The following is a 23,299-nucleotide window of genomic DNA, read 5'->3' as shown; positions in this document are numbered from 1 at the left end:
TAGTGCTTGCTTTTTTGGCTTTAATGTGACTTTTGGAAATCTAATCTTGTAAGGCTGCACAGGTAGTTAAGAGAGCTCGCTGCTCTTCCAGAAGACCTGAGCTTGGTTCCCAGTACTCATGTCTGTTGGCCAAAATCCAGCTGTAGCTCTAATTCCATGGGATCTGACACCTCTCCTAGCCTCTATAGGCACTCACTCACACGTGGAAGACAGGAATACATAAATAAAAAATTATTTTTAAAAAACGAGAAAGAAACATATTCTCAGAGTGTGAATTTTTGTTTTGCCTCTTTTGAGATGTTTTCACTCTGAAGCCCGGGCTGATTTAAAAGTAACTCCTTAACTCAGGCTTATATGCAACTTGTGTAGTGATCCTGCCTCAGCTTTCCAAATGTTGGGATTATAGGTATGAACACTGAAATTATGAAATTTGCAGGCAGATGGACAGAGTTAGGAAAACTCATTTTGAGTGAGTTAGCCCAGACACAAAAAGACAAATATTGTGTGTTTAAAAAGAATATATGTAGATGTTAGATTTTAAGCCTTCAGTAGGTGTGCTAAAATTCATATAACCAGAAGTTATGTATCCAGGATGGGACATGAGGGAGGGGAGAGGACACCCAAGGAAGAGGAATTAGAATATATGGGGGTGAGGGCTAGAGCAGGTGGATAAATGGGGAAAGTGATGGACTAGGGAAATAAGAAAAGGAATATGGGGAGGGACAGGTAACAATAAAGGACATTTGAAGGGTCATATGGAAGCCTACAATTGTAGAAAGATCCTAAAATATATACATATGTGAAAAAGGTCTAAATGAAATCACCAATTAAAGGAGGAGACAATGCCCCAAGTAGACGTTTTTTTCATAACCATGTGAAACCTCCAGGGCCAGGAACGCATTACATCTAGTTGCATTGTTGGTCAAAGGGGCCCTATGGAAACCCTAAAATATTTCAGGCTATTGTGAGGGCTGTTAGTTGCTCTCTACAAACTGATTTTGATAAGAGCCCATTGCTGAAGACAACACTTGCATATATAATTGAACAAAGAGAAATTGAGCTGGTGCCACACTAGAGCCTTCACCTCTCATGACTAGTGTTCATGGTACTGGAAGGTACTCTGTATGTTACTAGTGGAGAAGGCTACAAACCCTGCGGTTTTCAATGGTGACCTGGCTGCATGCATGCTGGTGAAATAAGAGCACAAATGGTGGGTAAATAACCAACCATTATCTTATAGTGTTTAAGGCTCACTCCCTGAGACAGAACCTATGCCTGATGCTGTTATGCTGGCTAAGAACCTGAGATTAGATAGACCATGGGAGTAGGGGAAAACCAAATACCATTGTTCTGCTAAGGGACTATAGAAAAATGGTCTCCTAAGGGCATTTTGCTATATGTATAGATCAGTGTCTTGTTCATCCATCATCAGAGAAGCTTTCTTTTGCAGTACATGAGAACAAATACAGAGACCCACAATTTGGACAATATGCAAAGAGTGAGAGCTTTTGGGGCACTCAGTTCTAAATGGGATGTCTTCAAGAAACCCTGCCTCTCAGGGCTCAGGGAGCTATGTAGAAGAGAAGGTGGGAAGATTGTAAGAGCCAGAAAGGCTAGATGACTTCCTATACTATTTCATATTTTATATTCTATAGGAAATAACATCTTTTAGACACAATAGGACTGATGTAAATGTGAAATCATAGCATCTGTGACAATATGAACAGGGTCTAAACAAGTCAAATCTAGTGCTGAGAGGAGGAAGTAGACACATACTCCCACTTCTCCAAGAAGCTATCTTCAATTGAATCCCACTTGCAAAGGAAAAATCAGCTTTCTCCAATGGAGTCTCACTGGGTATATAAACCATACTTAAGGTTTATATGCCCAGCAGTAGATGACCAAACCAAAGTGAGTTTAATGATGTTTTAGTAGGCTTTTTTCCCATATGGCTTTGTTTAGGCCCTTTTTTGGTCTTACTGGTATTTTGATTTTAGATTTCTGATTTCTGATTTTTTGTGTGTGTATGTGTTTATAAAAGAAAATATAATAAGAAAAATTAAAGCCACCACATTGAAGTGGGACAAAGCAAATCAACAGAAGGAAAAGAGGCCTTGAAAGGAAAAGAGTCCAAGAGAAGGCACGAGAATCAAAGACCCACTCATTGACACTCAGGAGTCCCATAGAAATGTTAAACTGAAAGCCATGATATATACACAGAGAGCCTGGTACAGTCCCATGTCGGCCCCGTGCTTGCTCCTTCAGTTTCTGTGAGTTCATATGAGCTTTGCTTGGTTCATTTAGAGGACCTTGTTTTCCTGGTGTCCTCCATCCCCTTTGGTTCTCACACTCCTTCCACCTCCTCTTTATGGAGTTTCCCTGAACTCTGAGGGGAGGGTTTGGAGGGAGACGTCACATTTAGAGATGTGTGTCCTAAGGTCTCTCTGCATAATGTCTGGCTGTGGGTCTCTTTATTTGTCCCCATCTGCTGAAGAAGGAAGACTCTCTGATGATGGCTGAATAAGGTTCCCATCTATGTGCATAACAGAGTATCATTAGGAGTCATTTTGTTACTTTTTTTTTTTAGACCAGAAGTATTTTGTTTTACCCTAAGTCTCTGTGTTACTTAGTCTCTATTTCTTGGCCACCCAAGCAGTACCAGGTATGGATCCTATCTCACAGAGTGGGCCTTATGTCAAAGAAGACATTGGATGGTTACTCCACAAGCATTGTGCCACAATTGCCCTAGCATAATTTGCAGGCAGGACAGACTGTAGAGCAAAGATTTTGTGGCTGGGTTGCTGTGTATCTTCCTGTTTTGGTAGCCTTCAGAGTACCTTCCTATATTAAAGACACTAGAACATGGGGGCGAAGATTCTATGTAGGTACCATTCTGACCTCTCCTTGGTCAACGAGTTGTGTAGGTGTTGTCTTCAGCAATGGGGCCTTGCTCGCAATGTGTGGAGAGAATTTTATTTTCACAGGACTCCTTTGGCAACAATTCAATGGGATGTAATCCCATTTGTTTGGTGACAAGATGACCAGTTAAGACTTTGCATCCCCCATTATTAGGAAACCTTACTAGATTACCTTCATATATTTTGGAAGTTTCCACTGTAATAGGTTTCCATGCCACCCCCAAATGCCCCTCTGTTCTAGCTGTCTCTCCCCACATTCCCTTCCAAAATCATATCTTTCCTCCCATCCCCACCTGTCCTGTCCTTTCAAGCTCCTAGTCCACCCATACAATTTCTTTTATTTCCTCCTCCCAGAGAGATTCCTGTGTCCTTATCAGTCCATTTCTCTATACCTAACCTCTCGGAGTCTACAGATTGTAGCTAGGTTATCATTTACTAAATGGCTAATATCTACATATAAGTGAATACATACCATATTTATCCTTCTGATGGTGGGTTACCTCACCCAAGATGTTTTTCTAGTTCTATCCATTTGTCTGCAAATTTCATGATGATATTTTCTTCATCCATTCTTCTGTCTAGGGACATCTAGGTTGTTTCCAATTTCTGGCTCTTATGAATCAAACAGCAACAAACATTATTGAGGAAGTGTCCTTGTAGCAGAATTAAGTGTCTGTTAGGTATATGCCAAAGAGTGTTGTAGTTGAGTCCTGAGGTATTATATGGATTTCCATCTTTCTGTACAAGTTTGTACTCTCATCAGCAGTGGAAGAGTGTTACCCTTGCTCCATACCCATGCCAGCATGAGCCATCACTTGTTTTATTGATCTTAGCCATTCTGACAGGTGTAAGATGGAATCTCAGAGTCATTTTGATTTGCATTTCCCTGATGGTGAAAGATGCTGACCATTTTTAAAAAATTTCCATTTATTTATTTATTATACTTTATTCATCTTACATCCTATTGTTATCCCCTTGCTTAGTATCTTCCCGTTCCCACCCACTCTCCCTCTTCTGCCCTCTTCCCCTCCCTTAGACCTCTGACGGCAGCCTATCAGGTCTCATCTGGATAGCTGCACCCCCTTCCTCTGTGCTCCTGTTGGGTCTCCCAGGCAAGGGGGAAGTGATGAAATTGCAGGCAACAGAGTTCATGTCAGAGTCAGTCCCTGCTCCTCCCACAACCTTGGAGAATGATGAGCTGTCCTTTGGCTATGTCTGAACAGGGAGTCTAGGTTCTCTGCATGCATTGTCCTTGGTTGGTGCATCAGTTTGTGCAGACCCCACTGGGTCCAGATCCGCTGTCCTCGATGGTCTCCTTGTGGGGCTTCTGAACCCTCTGGCTCCTTCCATTTCCCCATTTTTCCACACCACTCTCAGTGCTCCACTCAGAGTCCAGCATCTGCCTGCCCCCTACTGGGTGGAGTGTCTCAGAGGAAATCTATGTTGGGCTAATATCCACTTGTAAATGAATATATAACATGCATGTCTTTCTGGGTCTGGGTTACCTCACGCAGGATGATGTTTTCTAGTTCCATCCATTTGCTTGCAAATTTCAAGATTTTCTTGTTTTTAATAGCTGAGTTGTATTCTGCTGTGTAAATGTGCTACAGTTTCTTTATGCATTCTTTGGTTGAGGAACATCTAGGTTGTTTCCAGATTCTGGCTATTATGAATAAAGCTTCCTTGTGTGGTGGAGCATCTTTTGGGTATATGCCCATGAGTGGTATAGCTGGGTCTTGAGGTAGCACTATTCCCAGTTTTCTGAGAAAGCGCCAGATTGATTTCCAAAGTGCTTGTACATGTTTGCACTCCCACCAGCAATGGAGGAGTGTTTCCCTTTCTCCAAGAGTGAGGCAAGGGGCTTCACGGCTCAGTGAAAGACTCAATGACAAGAACTTAAAGGAGAGGAGCCTCTACACTTGAGGAGATCTCGCTCTTTTCCCTATAGGGAAGAGGGAGACTCTGGTAGTTTGAGGTTCAAAAGAAAAATTTTAGTTAATGAGGAAAACATCTAGAAATGGGCTGCCTCAAAGAAGTGCCGGCCTGAGTTGGGATCCACGGGCCTGGAGGTGCCACCTTCAGAGCCTGCAGAGCCTCAGGTAAGCAAAGCTCCAAAGACAACTTGGGGGGGGGGCTCAGAATGGGGAGGGTCAGCTTGAGGAAAACCTCAGGTGGCACCAAAATCACCTGCTGTCTGCTCCCTGCTGGTGTGTCTCTGGGGTGGAGGGACTCAGGGATGGGGTTGGGGCTGGATGGAGGCAAAATTGAAGCACTGATAAAAACAAAACAAAACAAAAACACGACAGCAAACCCCAAAACTACACAACCCTCTCTGAGGGTCTGTGGCCCTGGCTCTGAAGAGTAGAAAACCAATAGAGGTCAAACAGCATATTTACCCTGGTGACGCCCAAACCTGGTCCCAGTTCTGGTGGGAGATCAGTGCTGCATGGACGGGTAGGTGTTGGCTGATGACTGGGTCCTGGTCCCCAGCTCCCCAGCAAAGCATGGAAGGGGCTAGTATGGCAGATGTCCCTTCATCCCCAGGCTTTACCTCCTGTCTCTTCGGCCAGCTGGGCCACCACCCACCCCATTGCATGTCAGTACCCAATAGTTGTCGTGTAGGCCCAAGTGACATCCTACCAGGCGACATCCTAGTGTCTCAAGATCGGCTCTGTGGCAGCACATCCAGTAGGAACGTCCGTATGGCAGGTAGGTCATCGTGGTAGGGCTTGGTGTGACAGCAGCAGAGCGACACATCACCCCTTCTCATGTCTTTTGTGGCACTGCTTACAAGGGTCCTTGAGGTAGAGCGGGTCCTGGCTCCAGTGAGAGTCCGTGGCATGCATATCAAAAGCCTCCATGATGTCTTTAAAGTGGTGGCATGCGCACTTGAGGGCTGAAGATCCTGACTAGCGCATGCCCACACAGCAGCAGCATGGCTGCTGTGGCTCCGGAAGATGCGGGAATTTGAAGAGACTCTCCAGGAAGTCGTGCGACAAGTGCTGGTACAGGTGGCACTGGGAGTTGTCTATTGTGCCCTCAGAATTATCGGTGCCTGGCTCTGTGCTTCGTGTCTCAGCCGGGGGGGGGGGCGGTGTGTGGCTCAGGAGGCCCCTCTGGACCCGGGACTGGAGGAGGAAGAGCTGGCCAGGTGGGGATGGCTCCTCAGGCCCTTCCTTCACGTTCTTGGTGCCATTTTTACCCACATCACTACCACATGCATGTGGAATCCTGACGCACCACAGTCCCAGAAGGGGGTGGAGGGGGTCCTGGGGGAGTGTCCTCAGGCCTGGCTGGGGCTGGTGTCTCACCCTTACTGGCTGTAGAATCTCCACGTTGCTGGGAAGGGCATCCCTGGAGGGACTGATAAGCTGGTGGTACATGTCGCAGGTGATTTTGTCTTTGTCTTGAGCCCCAGGCTGAGGACCTACCAGGGTAGGGACAACCTGGCCAACCTCCGCCCCCATTGGGTAAGCTGCCATCTGGTGACCAGGGTTCTCGGCCATTGGAGATGCAGAAAGCTATATGCACCTTGCCGGGCCCAGGACCTGGCCTTTCCTCCTTAAGGAGACCCTTGGGTTTGAGGGCTGTCCTGATGGGCCTCAAAGTGGGCCACTGCCTCAGCGACTTGGCTGCAGTCACCACCACCAGACAACCTTTCTGACTCTAGCCCCCTGCTCAACTGATAACAAAGACCACAGGAGTAGGGTGTGGGTAACTGCAGGGCCAGGAAAGCTTTTTGTTCGACCAGGGCCACCATTTCTGTTACAGAGAGCGGGTCTACATCATCCCTGGATGAAGTGGGGCCCCCTCAGTGGCAGGAGGCCCTTCTTGGCCCCCTGGGTCTAGAGGAGACTTAGTGGGCTCAAGGCGGTGCCTCCTCCTCTTGGCTTTGGAGCTGTTACTACCCCAGTGAGTGCCCTTTGACCTTTATAGAGCTAACCCCACCACACTGGTGGGCCACAAAGGCCACCTTCTCCTTTGTATTTCCGGCTTGATAGCATAGCATGTGTCCAGCAGGTGACCCTCATCACCAGCAGCTGCTGTAGAGAGGAGAGGAGCATGTTGGGAGGTGGGGGCTTCTGAGGCCAAGGCAGGTGGTGTGTTCTCTGAGTGTGCAGGTCCGAGGTGGGGCTCAGTCCTGCTGCTTGTGTCAGGGCAAACTGGTGGCTTGCGGGCTGCAGAAGGTGGGTTCTGGGAGTATGGGCTAAAGGGCCTGGGACACCAGAGCTGGAAGGACAGGAGGCTGCCCCTGTCCATGCTGAGAGGTGATGGCAAACAACAGCAGGTAGTCACCAAATCTCAGGACCAGGATGGTAGTGGGGAGCTCCACGGGCCACAGGCAGCGCCTCCCCCAGGCAGCAGGGAGAATCAAGTAGTTGAATGGTAAAGGTTGAGATGGCAGTAGTCATGTGGACAGCACTGTTATGTCTATCATTTTTCTCAATATGGCTAGGTCCATATCTTGCTATAACTTGTTTTATTCACAGAATAGGGCACTTTGTCAACTGAGCATCTGTGGATGGAAGAGAAAACACTTCTTTAGCGTTTGATAGTACTTTAATGTCACCTTTTCTAAATCCTCTATAAGGGTATTTGTAAAATTTATAGCCATGCCGATGAATCTTCTGATATACCTTTATCCATAGACTTTTCCGGAGTGCTTGGTGAAGTATGAACCTATGATTATCTCAATGGTAACACCTTCTGAAAACCAAGGGACGTTCGCAGAAACACGTGGTAAGGATTCTTTCCTTTAGTAGGATTTAAGAAGTAAATGCTATGGCCATTTTCAGAGACGATGCTCTTCCAAATAACAGTGGGTGGAGGTGCACATCTACAATTTCTACACTAATGAAACAGGGAACACAGTTCTTTAGTACACGTCTTTGTGCACTTTGGCTTGGAATTTCAATTTTCCTCCATGGCTGAAGAGATAGTTTGGTGGTTATGAGCACACGCTGTTCTCCCAGAGGACCTGATTTGGGTCGCAGGACTCACATGGTGGCTCACAGCCATCTGTAATTCCAGTTCCAGAGGCCTCCTCAGGCATGAGACACACATGTGGTACATAGGTGTACATTCATGCAACCCAGCCCCACACATCAAATATTCAATGTGATTTTATTTCTTTAAATTTAATTTAATTCTTATTAATTTATTCAGATTACAACTCAATTGTTATCCCATCACTTGTATCCTCCCGTTCCTCCCTCCTCAATATGTTTTTTAAAAACACCATATTGTTATGTCAGAAGTTGTCAGAGTTCTCAGCTACCCGTAACTAAATACCTTCTACGTACTCCCACGTAGCAGCCAATTTCTTGTTTTGAAATAGCTGTTAAGATTTTTTTATCAGTTTTCAAACTGCATCTACAAACTTCTCTTTCAGTTCCGTTCCAGTGTCACATGAATAGATTACATAAGAGAGAAGCTTGAAAAGGCTGTCTTCTTATGACGCTTTCATCTTGTAGAGGAGTGTAAGATGCTGTTGATTCCTCTCACTTTAATGACTGTGTCTGATAACCACAAACCTCACCTAAAAGAAAATAATACATACCACCCCAAACTGTTGACATCAATTAGTATGGACTCGAGGAGGCAGAGATGCATAATCATTTAATGTTTTTCATAAATTAGACGGGCAGTGTTTTGCATCTGCAGTGCTCACAGAGGCCAGCAGAGGGGAGCAGAGCCCATGAATCTGTTAACTGGAGTTAACAGATGGCTGTGAGACTGTATTTGGTGCTTGGTCCTCTGTGAGAACATATGCTATTAACCTCTAATCCAACTCTCAAATCTCTCCCTCTCTCTCTCTCTCTCTCTCTCTCTCTCTCTCTCTCTCTCTCTCTCTCTCTCTCTCTCTCTCTCTCTTTCTCCAGGGTTTCTATGTGTAGCCTTGGCTGTCCTGGACTTGCTTTGTAGACCAGGCTGGCATCAAACTCAGAGATCCACCTGCCTCTTCCTGCCTCTTCCTGCCTTCCCAAGTGTGGGGATTACAGGCACGCGCATGTGTGTGTGTGTGTGTGTGTGTGTGTGTGTGTGTGTGTGTGTGCGCGTGCGTGCGCTACAGTGCATGTCAGAAGAAAAATGTGTGCGAGTAGTTTCCTCTGTCTTGGGTTGTCAGCCTTGGTAACGAGTCCTGGACCATCTCAATGGCTATTAGCCTCCATTCTCAAAATACTACTTTGCCTGGATAACCAGACTTTGTAGGTGAGTTGATACTTCTTTTGTTATTTGAGATCAGCATGTATGTTTGTCAACCAGTGATCCAAAGCCTCTTGCAATTTTGGGGGGTGAGTAATAGATGGCATCAGTATGATTTTGAGGACTTCAGCTTAGGGTACCTATAATGCTTGTGTTCAAAGATTATAGGTTTTTTCCTCTGACTTTCCCCCATAGTACTTTCTCCTAATGCGGCAACCCTTTAACACAGTTTCTTATGTTGTGGTGACCCTCAATTGACATTTTGTTGCTACCTCATAACTGTAATTTTGCTACTGTTATGAACAGTAATGCAAATATCCTACATGTGACCTGCAAAGGGGTCAAGACTCACAGGTTGAGAACCATTGACGTAGACAGTCTTGGCGATGCAGTGGGTGGCTGCCATGATCTGTTGGATGCTTTTGCATGGGACTCTGCCTGAACTTTCGGTGTTGGCTTCATTGCATGAAATAGAGTGTCTTGAACTGCCTATGGAGATTCCAAAGCCAGAGCCATTGGGTATGAATACTTTCACATTCTTTTTTTTGTATTTTTGTGTTGACTTGGTATAATATATAGGTCACGGAAGCCACATCTCATGTAATTGTTCCATATTTTATACTTCTCAGTTCTTCAGTTGTTGGAAAAAAGTGAGTAGTGGGTACAAGCTTAAGCAAGCATAAATTTATTCCATGGATTGGCCTATTGCTCCACTTGATATCTTAAATAAAGCTAATCTTTAATATGATATTTTAAACAAGCTAAAATAACCGTGGTGTTTAGAAAAAAACATAGGTGCCTTAGGGTTACTACTGTGTGATGAAACACCATGACCAAAGCAAGTTGGGGAGGAAAGAGCTTATTCGGCTTACACTTCCATATCATTGTTTATCATCAGTGCAGGAAATCAGGACAGGAACTCAAACAGGACAGGAACCTGGAGGCAGGAGCTGATACAGAGGCCATGGAGGGGTGCTGCTTACTAGGTTGTTCTTGATGGCCTGCTCAGCCTGCTTTGTTATAGAACTTGGAACCACCAGCCCAGGGATGGCACCTCCTAAAATGGGCTGGGTCCTCCTCCGTCAGTCAACCACTAATTAAGAAAATGTACTACAGGCTTGCTTGTAGCCTGATTTAATGGAGGCATTTTTTTAAAAAATTGGGGTTCCCTTCTCTCTGATGACTTTATCTTGTGTCAAGTTGACAGAAAAATGTCCAGCATAATAGGAAAATATTTCTTTAGAACATCAAATTGAAGTTTAATTGTTCTCTAGGGCTATGACTTACTTTTGGATAAAATTCCCTTTGATTCAAAAGCCCTTGGAAACTTTCTTTGATCCCTGATTACTGGGGGTACATATCTTTATGGTTAAAAGCAATATACTGGTAGACTACTTTAGGTTCATACAAAACAAATGTTTTGGTATTAAATAAAAACTCTATTTATTATTTTACTTATTGTTCAGGGAATGTTATGTTTGTTTTAGACAGTTATCTTACTATCACCACCACCACCATCATCAATATGTTTCTCTGTGTATATAACACATTTTTTATGGTTACATGGGTGTTGGGAACTAAACTTATGTCCTCTGGAAGAGCAGGAAGCATTCTTAAGTACCGATCTATCTCTCCAGCCCATGTGTATTTTTGAGACAGGGTCTCACTCTGTAGCCTAAGCTAATTCTCACTGTGTAGCACAGCTTGGCTTCAAACTCATGGCAGTCCTCTGGCCCAGCCTCCAGAATGCTGTGATTATGCGTATGTACCACCTTATTATATCACACTATTGAGGTGTCTTAATCTTGTTTATTTTGTAGTGAGTGCTCTGAGAAGAATAGAGATGGGAGATGTCAAGAGAGGAGAAGGAGGGAGGGAGAGAGGGAGGAGAGAGAGAGAGAGAGAGAGAGAGAGAGAGAGAGAGAGAGAGAGAGGGAGAGGGAGAGAGGGGGAAGGGAGGGAGAGAAAGAATAGCTTGCTCCTCCTGCCTGCTCCTCATGATGATTTTCTATCCATCTCCTCAAAGCTCCTAGTCATTTCTCACAATAGGAAATTGCCTGAAGATGATGACTTGATAACTATATATTAATATGTTTCTGTTCATATTCAACACTGAGCAAGATATAGCTCTTTCTAGGTGTCACAACATTCTGCTCTATATCCTAGACAGAATTATGATGACATGGAAACAAAAAAGCCAGCTTCCTAAGTTGTAATAAGCAAGAGAATGAGATAATCATGTAAATTGTAGGCTAAAAAGTTTTTTAAAAATAGGTCTTAGACTGCAATTTGGAATTATTGTCATACTTTTCTGCTAACATGGATCTTCTGCCTTTCATCTTTGACTTTCCTAAAGGAAAACTGACAGTCTATCTTCATTTTCACTTGGCACGCACTTTATATTATTGAATTTACCTTTTCTCTCAAGGGCTACAATTCAATTTTGAAAAATAAAGCCAGAGTGAAAAATTACAATCTAACTCTTGGTCAGGAAAGAAGTCTCTCAACTTTTGGCTATGTAACATGTTTAGGAAGCAACAACTCACCCTCAGGTAGTGCCCTTTTGTAGCGAAGGACCAAGAGCGGAAATGCTGATGTGCCTTTGATCCTGACTTCCTTTATTTCACTTTTCTTAGGCCAATTTCCATGCAAGTTTCTTCCTTGTTTTTAATAGCAGAGTAGTATTCCATATTTTCTTTATCCATTCTTGGGTTAAGGGACATCTAAATTATTTCCAGATTCTGGCTATTATGAATAAGGCTGCTATGAACATAGTTCAGCAAATGTCCTTGTTGTATGGTGGAACATCTTTCAGGTATATTCCCAGGAGTGGCATGCCTGGGTCTTGAGGTAGAATTATCCCCAATTTCCTGAGAAACTGCCAGATTGATTTCCAAAGTGGTTGTACAAGTTTGCATTCCCACCATTAATGAAGGAGTGTTCCCCTTTCTCCACATCCTCACCAGCATGTGCTGTCAACTGGGTTTTTGATCTTAGCCATTCTGATGGGTGAAAGATGGAATCTCAGAGTTGTTTTGATTTTGAAGGATGTTGAACATTTCTTTAGGTGTTTCTCAGCCATTTGATATTCCTTTTTTATTTCTATTTTATTTATTATATTTTATTCACATTACATCCTGATGGTTATCCCCTCCCTCTTATCTTCCGATTCCCACTCTCCCTCCCTCTTCCATCCATTTGCCTGATATTTTCATCATTTCCTTGGTTTTAATAGCTGGGTAGAGTTCCATTGTATAAATGGAAGGTCATGTAGGTTGTTTTCACTTTGTCTATTATGAATAAAGCTGCTATGAACATAGTTGAGCAAATGTCCTTGTTGTATGGTGGAGTGGTAGAGCTGGGTCTTGAGGTAGCACTATTCCCAATTTTCTGAGAAAGCATCCCTGATGACTAGGGACATTGAGCACTTCTTTGTTTCCCGGCCATTTGATATTCCTCTGTTGAGTATTTTCTTTTTAGCTCCATGCCCCATTTTTAATAGGATTATTTGGTTTGGTGGTGTTTAATTTTTTGAGTTCTTTATACATTTTGGATATTAGCCCTCTGTCAGCCCTCTGTCAGCCCTCTGTAGGGTTGGATAAAGACTTTTATCAGTCTGTAGGCTGTTGTTTTGCTCTGTTGAAGGGGTCTTCTGCCTTACAGAAGCTTTTCAGTTTCATAAGGTCCCATTTATTAATTGTTGACCTTAGACCCTGAGCCGCTGGTGTTCTGTTCAGGAGGTTGTCTCCTGTGCCGATGAGTTCAAGGCTCTTCCCCACTTTTTCTTCTAACAGATTAAGTGTATCTGGTGGGAGCCCAGAAATTTTTCCCAGGTTTGGACGGGTGACCTGAGATTGAGCCCATGAGTTTTCCTCACTGCGGGCTCTCATCTCACCTGGGAAACATAAACATTGTGGGTTTGGGGTCTACAGCACGGCCTGTTGGTTGCTCTGCTCTTACTGATGTCTTGCTATTCATATACCCTGCGCACTTGACTCTGCTATCTTGAATCTCCCCATCTGTCAGGAGCCTTCAGGGTCTGGGTAATGCAGAGTAACCCTAGGAGCTGCCTCAAAATCACTCTTTATATCAGATGCAATCCAGAAAACTCATTGAATTATCTTGTTGGAGTGAAGTGAGCAAATCTATGGGCTCTTTCAAGAGTGATAAGATAATCCATTTACCACTTAAGGTGGTTCTTTTTTTAATTTAAAAATTTAAATTCTCTGATAATTTTATACTTGTATATATTGTATTTTTGTTATTCACTTCCACATTACTCTTTCTCATCATCCACCTAAGATGGTTCTGAGAGATCTACCAGCATGTTACATGTTAAGAATGTTAAGAATGCTACCCAAGCTTTCCTTTTCTGAGGAATAGGAGAGAGCAAGTGGGGAGAGGGGAGGAGGGTGAGACTGGGAGATGAGGAGAGATGGGGCTATGTCAGGATATAAAGTGAATAAGTAAATAAATTAATAATGAAAAAAATGCTTCCTACAGTGTCTAAATTTAGATAATTCATGATGCTTACTCTACTTCTTGAAGACAGTGATATATTTTTGAAAAATCTTTGTGTGTGTGTGTGTGTGTGTGTGTGTGTGTGTATGTTTGTACATTCGTGTACCATGGTACATGTGTGGAGGTCAGAGGATAACCTTGGTTGTCAGCCCTCACCTTCCACCTTGCTTGAGACAGAGTCAGATTAGCTGGTCAGCGAGCTTGTGGGGAGTCTCCTGTCCTTGTCTCCCATCTTCCCTTTGGAGCACTGGAATGATAGGCATGTGCTACTGCTCCCAGCTTCATGTGGGTTCCAGGCATTTCAACTCAGGTTCTTACACCTGATTGGCAAGTGCTTAACCCATTGACCCACCTCCCTTGTTCAGAAGCAGTGATATGAATGACAATCACTTCAGACACCCTCAAGAGAAGACAAAATTTTCACGACTTAGTTTGCCATGTTATGAAAGTGTAAATAGAGATTACTCTTGACCTTCAAATAACCTCACCTGAATAGTATCTGCACTTGGCTAGTCAGCCACCATCCACTGAAGATTAATGTGGCAAGACTAAAGTTTGGTCAGTTTGCCTAATCCATCTTAATATCTTTAATTCTGATTGGTGACCTTCTACCTGTTTCCCAAACCTATAGCTTTGAGGTCTGATACCTCCTGATTTTCTTCATAACCCAGCTTACTGCTGAATCCACTTATTGAAGCTGCCCAATGGGGTTTGAAAACAGTACCTCTGGATCCCCGTATCAGTGTTCTAACCTGAGAGCCAGGGATCTAATGATTACAAAGTTCCATCAGTGCCTCCCCTCTGTCTGTCTGTCTGTCTGTCTGTCTGTCTCTCTCCCTCTCTCCCCCTCTCTCCACTTTCCTACTCTCCTACATAATGTCTTGCCTAGTTTGTTTATTTCTTATGGCATTGTTGAATGCCATGAATACTCACACAATTAATGCAAACTCATGTTCATGAGTCCTTAGCTCCAACTCCTCTAGGAAGCTTGGTCTGAATGTCAGTACTGCTTACTGCACAGATACTTTATTTTGCCTGCACATTTACAGCATAGTTTGACACTTATGAAGCTTATCCTATACCTCATTTGGTTTGTTGCATATATAAAATGTTTTGGTGCTGTGTGTGTTGTGGGAGTTACTTCATGCATGTGATATATTACTCAAGGTTGCAGAGAACATAACATTATCACAATAGATGGCTACCAATATTTGAGGGCTGCGAGGCTCATAGACTAAAAATTAAAGTCTCTACAGCCTTTAAGTTCCACAATTAAAGAAAGATATCCTTCAGGTGGAGTAACAGTAGTTAATACTATAGAGTAGAAGACTTTATTCTCATTAGAAAACTAATAACCTCATAAGATGTAAGTTGAGGTGCGACTTTGAGTAGTTGGGTGGAGGGACAGTTGTTTCAGATTCACAGAAGCTGGAGAGGGGAGGTGGTGGTTGGAGTCTATTTGAAAGGGGAGTGAAGGCCCTGAGCGTGAAGGAAGCATAGAAATAGATAAAGCAGAGACATAGGTGGAAGAATGGAATGCCTAACTTTGCCTACTTCATTGACTCTCTTAGCTTATACCTGAGAGGTTTCAAGAGATGTCAATGCCACTATAGGGAAGGAAACACTAAGACTGGAGAATGAGTGCAGTCTACTCTCAATAGCAGCCCTATTTCATTAACAAATAACCTATCAGGTTTTCTTTTTTTTTTCATGTATCAACATTATATATTTTTTTATTTTATTAATTTATTCATATTACATCTCAGTTGTTAGCCCATCCCTTGTATCCTCCCATTTCTCCCTTCCTCCTGCTTCCCCCTACTCCCCTCCCTTATGTCTGTGTCTGAGGGGAACCTCCTCAACCTGTATATGCTCATAGGGTATCAAGTCTCTCCTTGATGACCTATTATCCTTCCTCTGAGTGCCACCAGGCATCTCCGTCCAAGGGACATGGTCAAATATGGGGCACCAGAGTTTGTGTGAAAGTCAGATCTCCTTCTCCACTTAACGGTGGAGAATGTCCTGTCCATCGGCTAGTCTGGGTAGGGGTTCGAGGTTTACTGCCTATATTTTCCTTGGCTGTTGCCATAGTTTGCGGAGGACCCCAGGGCCCAGACTCACCTGTAGTTTTCCAGGACCCGCTGAATCCTTCTATTTCCTCATTCTCCCAGGCTTCTCACACCTAAAGTCTCAATAGGATGTCCTCCCCTCTTACCCACTTTCCTGGTAGGTACAGTTTTTCATGGGACGTACACACCTATCAGGTTTTCATAGCTATATCCCTGCTCTATTTTGGTCCACAAAGGACTCCTAGGAGACCTTTCTTATCTTACCTCAGGGTTTGTCCTCACAATATTTCCCTTGTCTGGAACCATAATGTCCCTTTTGAGCCTTTTATGCTTTCAGGACTTGTTCAGCCTATGCCATCTGCTTCTGATAGCCTTCCTTCATATTTGCTAAAGCATCTCATGTCAGTGCTCCTGAAGAACCCTACACACCTTCATGGTACAGGACTCACTGTGCCATATTCTAGCTACTACTTTACAAATGGCTGATATATAGAGAACATTTAATAACATTTGTTGAACGAATACATTGTGCGTTTATTCACTTGCCTGCATATCACTAATTTCTTCCCATTCAAACAACATTTAACATAGTTTCCCATTATCTAGTTCCACAAAAGTGAATCTTATAAAATATTTCTGGGTATTGATATTAAAGTGAGTACTCATTGAGATAATGTTCATGTGAGTCCTGAGTCCGGGATAGTGTATGTCAGTTATACACAGACATGAGTAAATTCAAGCCTTAAACAGAATTCTCTGAAGAACAAAGAGTCGAATTGATTGGCGCCCAAGTCATACTCAAGGTGGTTTGGTATTTTTCTCCCAATAAATGCAAACCATACTGTGAAGAACTAATAGATTGGGGCTGGAGGTGTAGCTTAGTGAAAAAAGGTTGTCAAGCCTGTGCAAAGCCCTGAGCTTAAAAACTACATCACTACAAAAATGTGTAAATGATCTATTTTGAATGTCTTATTTAAATTATATGTACTTTTTTGTTTCTCTGTGAGTACTCTCTCTCTCTTCTCTCTCTCTCTCTCTCTCTCTCTCTCTCTCTCTCTCTCTCTCTCTCTCTCTCTCTGTGTGTGTGTGTGTGTGTGTGTGTGTGTGTGCACTTGCATACATTTGTGTGTATTCAGTTTCAAAAACATAAGATCTGGAATGAATAGTATCCAAGTTAAAAAGCTAAGTAACTGTGAAAGTATTACAGCTGTTATGTTTAGAACATGCCTGAAAAATCTTTGATACTCTTTGTTGTGAAAGAACCTCCCCTTGTATGTGGTCTGGACTTACAATGAATAGTGTATGGTGGAAGAAATAATATACTTCTGAGATTGGGTGAGAAGATATTGTGGCTTTAGCTCCTCTTTCTCAGGTCTCTTCTAGGAAAACCAAGATGTTGTACCATGAGGATACTCAGGAAGCCATTTGGAAAAATCCATATGATGAGGTACTACAACCATCTGCCAATAGGAAGCAAACAATGGAGGCCGCTTGTCAACAGATTTGTAATTGCCTTTGGAAATGGGTCAATTAGTCAAAGTCAAATTTTTAGATAACTGTAGAGTACCTGGATGATAAGCATTAATTAAAATTAATGATCATCTTGGCGGTTGGTGGTGCACACCTTTAAATCCCAGCACTTGGGAGGCAGAGGCAGGTGGATCTCTGTTCAAGGCCAGCCTGGTCTCCACACCGAATTCTAGGATAGTCAGAGCTGCCCAGAGAAACCCTGTTTCAAAAAATTAAAAAGAAAAAAAATTAATGTACATGTGTGTATGTTTGCATGTTCATGTGTACGAGTGTGAACACCACCTCAGGTACTGGTCCTCATCTTCTGCACTGTTAGAGAGAGTTTCTGTTGTTCACCGCAGGGTAGCTGGCTCATGAGCTTCCAGCGATTCTCCTGCCTCTATGTCCATCACACAAGAGGAGTCCTGGGATGAGAGATTCATGCTATACATCCAACTTTTTGTGGCTTCTAGGGATTTGAATTCAAGTCTTCTCTTGTGTGTGAGGCAAGGACTTCTAGCAATCTCTTTGGATACTGTTGTTACTTCACGTGAGACTCAGATGAGAACCACCTAGCTATGTTGCTCCTAGGTTTCTAATCTCAGTTACTATGAGATACTGCCCTTTTCCTTTGAGCTTACAAGTTTTGGGGTAATTTGTTTCTCAGCAAAGGACAGTTAATGTAATTGTTAAAGAACCATATGGTTTCCCAGCCACCAAGTACTTAAATACAATTAGAAATACATTTAGTGGAGAACTCAGTATATCTCAGATGGTTGGACACATCTAGGAGACATAAAGAAAAGACAATATAGTACATAAAGGAATTGGTAAAATTTAAAACAACAAACCCCATTCATTCACTCTCACTAGTTTGACTCATATCTAAGCCACATCTGTAGCTTCAGTGCCTCTGTCTTGTTCTAGACACATTCCTTACCTTGGATACTGTAATAGCTTCTTTGTCATGAGAAGCAAATAATTTACATTATTGAGGACTAGTGGATAAAAATACTAACAACTTCATTAAATCACTGGGAAGGTTAAATGAGAATATTCAGAGGTTAGCATACCATCTGGTGTGTAGTACATGCTCCAGAAGATGCTGTTTTAATTTTTATTACTTATTCAGTCTTTTTCCTTTAATTCCATTTTTCCTCTTTCTCTTGGTCACAAATGCAAGTTGTGACCAAATTGTGCATTTGCTGATAGTTCTAAATAGCTTCCCTTAGATAACAGGGATATGTGTAGATGCTTGGCATGGCCTATCTGAGTCTTAGTGATTCAGTCCTTACCTACCAGAAAAGCTTCATCTTCTGTGCTTTCCATGAGCTTTTAGCTAAGGCAATAATGAAACATTTGGTTTATGCAAAATGCACTATGCTCTAATGTCCCTTGGAAAACATTCCTATTTCTTAGAAGGCTCTCTCTACCATCATCACTCCTTTGATTGCTTGGAAAAGTCTTAGCCTTTGTGTGTCAGGTCAACTGTGGCTTCTGCAAAAGCTTCTGTGGTTTCTCTGTGCTTCCATGGGGTTTTCTATCTACCTCTGTTACACACTGATCATATGAGGCTGTGATGATTGACATGACTTCTCCACTCAACTATAAAATACAATGGGTGAGATCATGGTTTCACTTCTTTGAATGTTCAATAGATAGCCTGGCATGTAGCAGAAGCTCAATACATATTATGTGAGGGAATGGATCATAGAATTGACTTAAGTGTTGGTGATGTTTACTGATTCATGTTTAGTGTTTGATTTCTTTTTTAAAACAATCAAACTACCATATGTTAAATATATAAGCCAGAAGAAAAATATAAACAATGAAATAAAATACCCTCAAAGCAGCTTTCAAAAGACCTGAGCTGTTGTAACCTGCTACAAACTGTAGCTCCTCTGTTAACACCTGCTTCTGTCTTTAGTATAACAGAAGTCATTTTGTTTTTAAGTCTCCATTTTGATCATAAAGTGAAATTAAGTTCAGATTCTCAGGCTTTACCTGCCTGGGATCTTGAATAGCCTTTTACTTACAAGTCAGTACTTGTTAAATGTTCTGCTTTAGTTAATGGTATATGTTCTACTTAAACCACAATATGTTCCTTTCTCTTAGAACCGCAAGGAATTGGAAAGTTCCCAGGCCTATATCCTAACCAATCATCTTAAAATGCTTTTTATGGTCACCTGGATACAAGGTATTTGCAACAAAATAAATTCTTCTTGTGCTTAGCTGGTCAAAATGATGTAATGCTGTCCTCCCTTTGCTTCCCACCTGGTTATGTGGTTGTTATGGTTTTTCTTATAAAAGGTCTGCCTTAAAGACAGACCAGCATCACAGTTTGGCTCCCAAGTCTACTGTGTCCCTGGCCATGGCCAGTCTTGGGGTGTTATGTTTAATAAACCATCAATAACTCACTGAGATTAGTGCTCGAGTGGTTTGTGTGACAATTCGTGTACTACAGCAGAACATTGGCTGCTGTTCTTACTAAAAGCCAATGCATTTAAGAACTAATTTGAAGTGCATATGTATGTAAAACCCATGTTTTCTTTGGCATATACTCTATGTATTTCTACTTGGAGAATGAAAAGGTAAATATGATTAATTTATAATCTAATATGAATTAATTGTGACTGGGGATACTGGTGGCATGAGGCCCTGGAATTGATTCACAATGATGTAAAATAAAATAAAATAAAGTAAAATAAAATAACAGATGACTGCCAGGCGATGTGGCACACACCTTTAATCCCAGCACTCAGGAGAGGAAGGCACGTGGATCGCTGTGAGTTCGAGGCCAGCCTGGTCTACAAAGTGAGTCCAGGACAGCCAAGGCTACACAGAGAAGCCCTGTCTGGAAAAAACAAACAATCAAAAACTAAACAAAAAAAACCAACAAGCCAACAACAACAACAAAAACAACAGATGACTGTCGTCATCAGTGTGGAAGTTACCCAACTGAACAGCAAAAGCAGCTACATGTGCTTCTCAAACAGAGCTAACTAGAAGAGAGACTTCTGTAGAGAGAAACATTCAATATATAGAACATGACTCTCCGACTCACCCAAGAACTCTGGGTAAATGTGTAAGAAGATAAGTTCAACAGAGCAAACTTTTTTTTTTTTTTTTTAGTGCTGACAGCTGAGAATAAACCACCAAGACTAAATTCCTTGACACCCATTGGATAGGAGAAACAAGTTGGAAAACAGTATATTCTGTTGTGAGAAAAATATTCTTGCTATCTGGGCAGTGGTGATGAATGTCTTTAATCCTAGCACTTGGGAGGCAGAGGCAAGTGGATCTCTGTGAGTTCCAGGCCACCCAGGGCTACAAAAGTAACCCTGTCTTAAAAAAATTTTTTTTGTTTCCCTATTTTTAAAATAAATTTATTCTTGTTACATTTCAATGGTTATCCCATCCCTTGTATCCTCCCATTCTTCCCTCCCTCCCATTTCCCCCTTATTCCCCTCCCTTATGACTGTGCCTGAGGGGGACTTCCTCCCTGGGGTATGACTTTCACACGTACTCTGGTGCCTCATATTTGACCATGTCCCCTGGATGGGGAGACCTGGTGGCACTCAGAGGAAGGATAGCAGGCTACCAAGAAGAGACTTGAAAAAAAAATCTTGCTAATTTGCAAAACAGGTGAAATATTCGTGTCATCTGATGTGCTCACGTTGTCTAATATAGCTCAAAGATTTTTAAAAAAGTGGTCTAAGCTAGTTTATTGACTTTGTGTTAACATACATGTAGTATTGCTTGTTATCTAAGTTATATCAGGGGAGACACTTTTTTTCTGGCTCCATATTAAGGCTATTAAAAAGCCTGATAGATGAACTTTAGACTATTTCAAAGCAGTTGTTGGAAGAACCCTGCTATTTGAGGTTGCAGTTCTCCCGGTCCGTCTGGATAGCCATTCTGAGCTCGGTGTTATGTGCAGGACTCCCTGTCCCCAGCAGGGCCTCCGGCTTTCTGCCTGACTCCATCTGGAAAGTGTCTTTAGACATGGATGCCCCTGACCACATTTGATATAAGACCCCTGACACAGTTCCCTGCCAGCTCTCCCCTTCCCTGTGCCTATAGGATAACTAGGTGCTGTGTTCCCATTCATATGATAGGAGCGTGCTGCCAAATGCAAAACAAGCATCCTAAAAGTACCTGGTTCCAACCAATTATGAACACCTATCCTGGAAGCCCTCCACCCACTCCCCAAGGGCTGTATAGCCTTTGTTCTCCCTGAGTAAAGTGGAACTAGTTCCTGCAGTGGTTCCCAGGGTGTTTGATCTCCATCATGCTTATGGCCTTCCAAGCCCTGTGCCTCATCTTCTGCTCCTCGTGCCTTGGTGGGCTGGTGGCCATCAGCCCCAAGGGAAGAAGAAGACCACAAGCAGTTATATTAATTTTTTCAGATACTGAACATACTGTATATGGATGGTAACATAGTGGTACAGGTCTCTACAAGCTGCGGGTGTTTCATAATTGTTTATACAGAAAAGTTGGTTGCATTTTATTATGGGGCACTGCTGCCAGTACAGATGACTGCATCTGTCCCTCATTGTGCATTTAGCATAGGATAAGGGATAGCCTGCCACTTTCTACTCCATTTATGCAGAGTTCACTGCGGAGACTTCAGAAAGTTTCCTTCTTGATAATGGTGCCCTCAAACCATGTTGTCTCTTTGGAGTAGCCGAAGCAGATAACACAGTGCCATGGAGCCATACATCTAATGTAGATTTGACTTCTGTTAAGTTGGCGTCTCCTAGTGCAGTGTTTCTCAACCTGTGGCTTGCGACCCTTTTGTGGTCACATATCAGATATCTTGCATATCAGATATTTACATTACGATTCATACCAGTGGCAAAATGACAGTTATGAAGTAGCACTGAAAGTAATTTTATGGTCGGGGCTCACCACAACATGAGGGACTGGATTAAAGGGTCATAGCATCAGGAAGGTTAAAAAAAAAACCCACTGCCTCAGAGGCCATCTGTTGCCACCACAGGGTTCACTGTGAATATCTGCTGCCTACTTCCCAAGATGGCTGAGCACCAGTGTCAAAGGGGACGGATGAGACAATATGGCTGTCTCTGCACTCTGTCAGCAGAAGAGAAGCAATTGACAGTTAATTGGGCCTAGGGTCCAGGCCTGGAATTCCAGCTACTTGGGGGAGGCTGAGCCTGCCTGAACAACTTAAGACTCTGACTCAATGTAAAAAGTAAAGCCAGTTTCTAGGACCCTCTGGGTCCTTCTATTTCCCCATCTCATATATTTCTCTTACCTAGAGTCTCAGTAGGATGTCCTCACATCTATCCCAATCTCCTGGCAAGGGAAGACGCTTGTGGGATGTGCCTTTTGAGCTAGCGCCCGATTATAAGAGTATATACCATGTGAGACTTTCTGCCTCTGGGTTAACTCACTCAATATGATCATTTCTAGTCCCATCCATTTGTCCACAAATTTTTGGAATTTCCCGGTTTTTAATAGCTGAGTAGTATTCCATAGTGTAAATGTACCACAGTTTCTTTATCCATTCTTCAACTGAGGGACACTTAGGATGTTTCCAGGTTCTAGCTATTGTGAATAAAGCTGCTAGGAACATGGTTGAGCATATGTCCTTGTGTGGTGGAGCATTTTCTGGATATATTCCAAGGAGTGGAATAATGGACAAGACATTCTCCACAGTTATGTGGAGAGCAGGGACTGACTCTGACATGAACTCTGGTGCCCCCCATTTGACCACCTCCCCTTGGTGGGGAGGCCTGGTGGCACTCAAAGAAAGAATAGGCAGGCTACCAAGATGAGACTTGATAGCCTATGACCATATAGTGAGGAGGAGGTCCCCCTCGGTCATAGACCTAGGGGAGGGGAATAGGGTGAAAGCGGGAGGGAGGGAGGGAGGGATGGGAGGATACAAGTGATGGGATAACAATTGAGTTGTAATCTGAATAAATTAATAAAATTAAAATAAAAATTAAAAAAAGTAAAGCCGGGGTTGTGTAGATCAGTTCTTTCCTTGTATACACAAGACCCTAGAGTCAAGCTTCAGTACAACCAAAAGAAAAAAGGAGGCAAATA

The 23,299-nt window shown here is 42.8% G+C and overlaps 1 pseudogene across 1 annotated transcript; it reads right to left on the bottom strand.

The window, feature by feature from the left end:
• Positions 1–5,465: 5,465 nt before the first annotated feature.
• LOC311601843 (F-box only protein 46-like) lies at positions 5,466–7,247 on the bottom strand (annotated as a pseudogene). Its single transcript has one exon. The product of its transcript is annotated as an F-box only protein 46-like (transcript).
• Between the last annotated feature and the right edge of the window lie 16,052 nt (positions 7,248–23,299).

Source organism: Acomys minous (assembly GCF_964271855.1).
Source record: "Acomys minous genome assembly, chromosome: 7".
Lineage (NCBI taxonomy): Eukaryota > Metazoa > Chordata > Mammalia > Rodentia > Muridae > Acomys > Acomys minous.
Note: the sequence above shows the minus strand (reverse complement) of the source record. Positions and strands in the feature narration are given on the sequence as shown.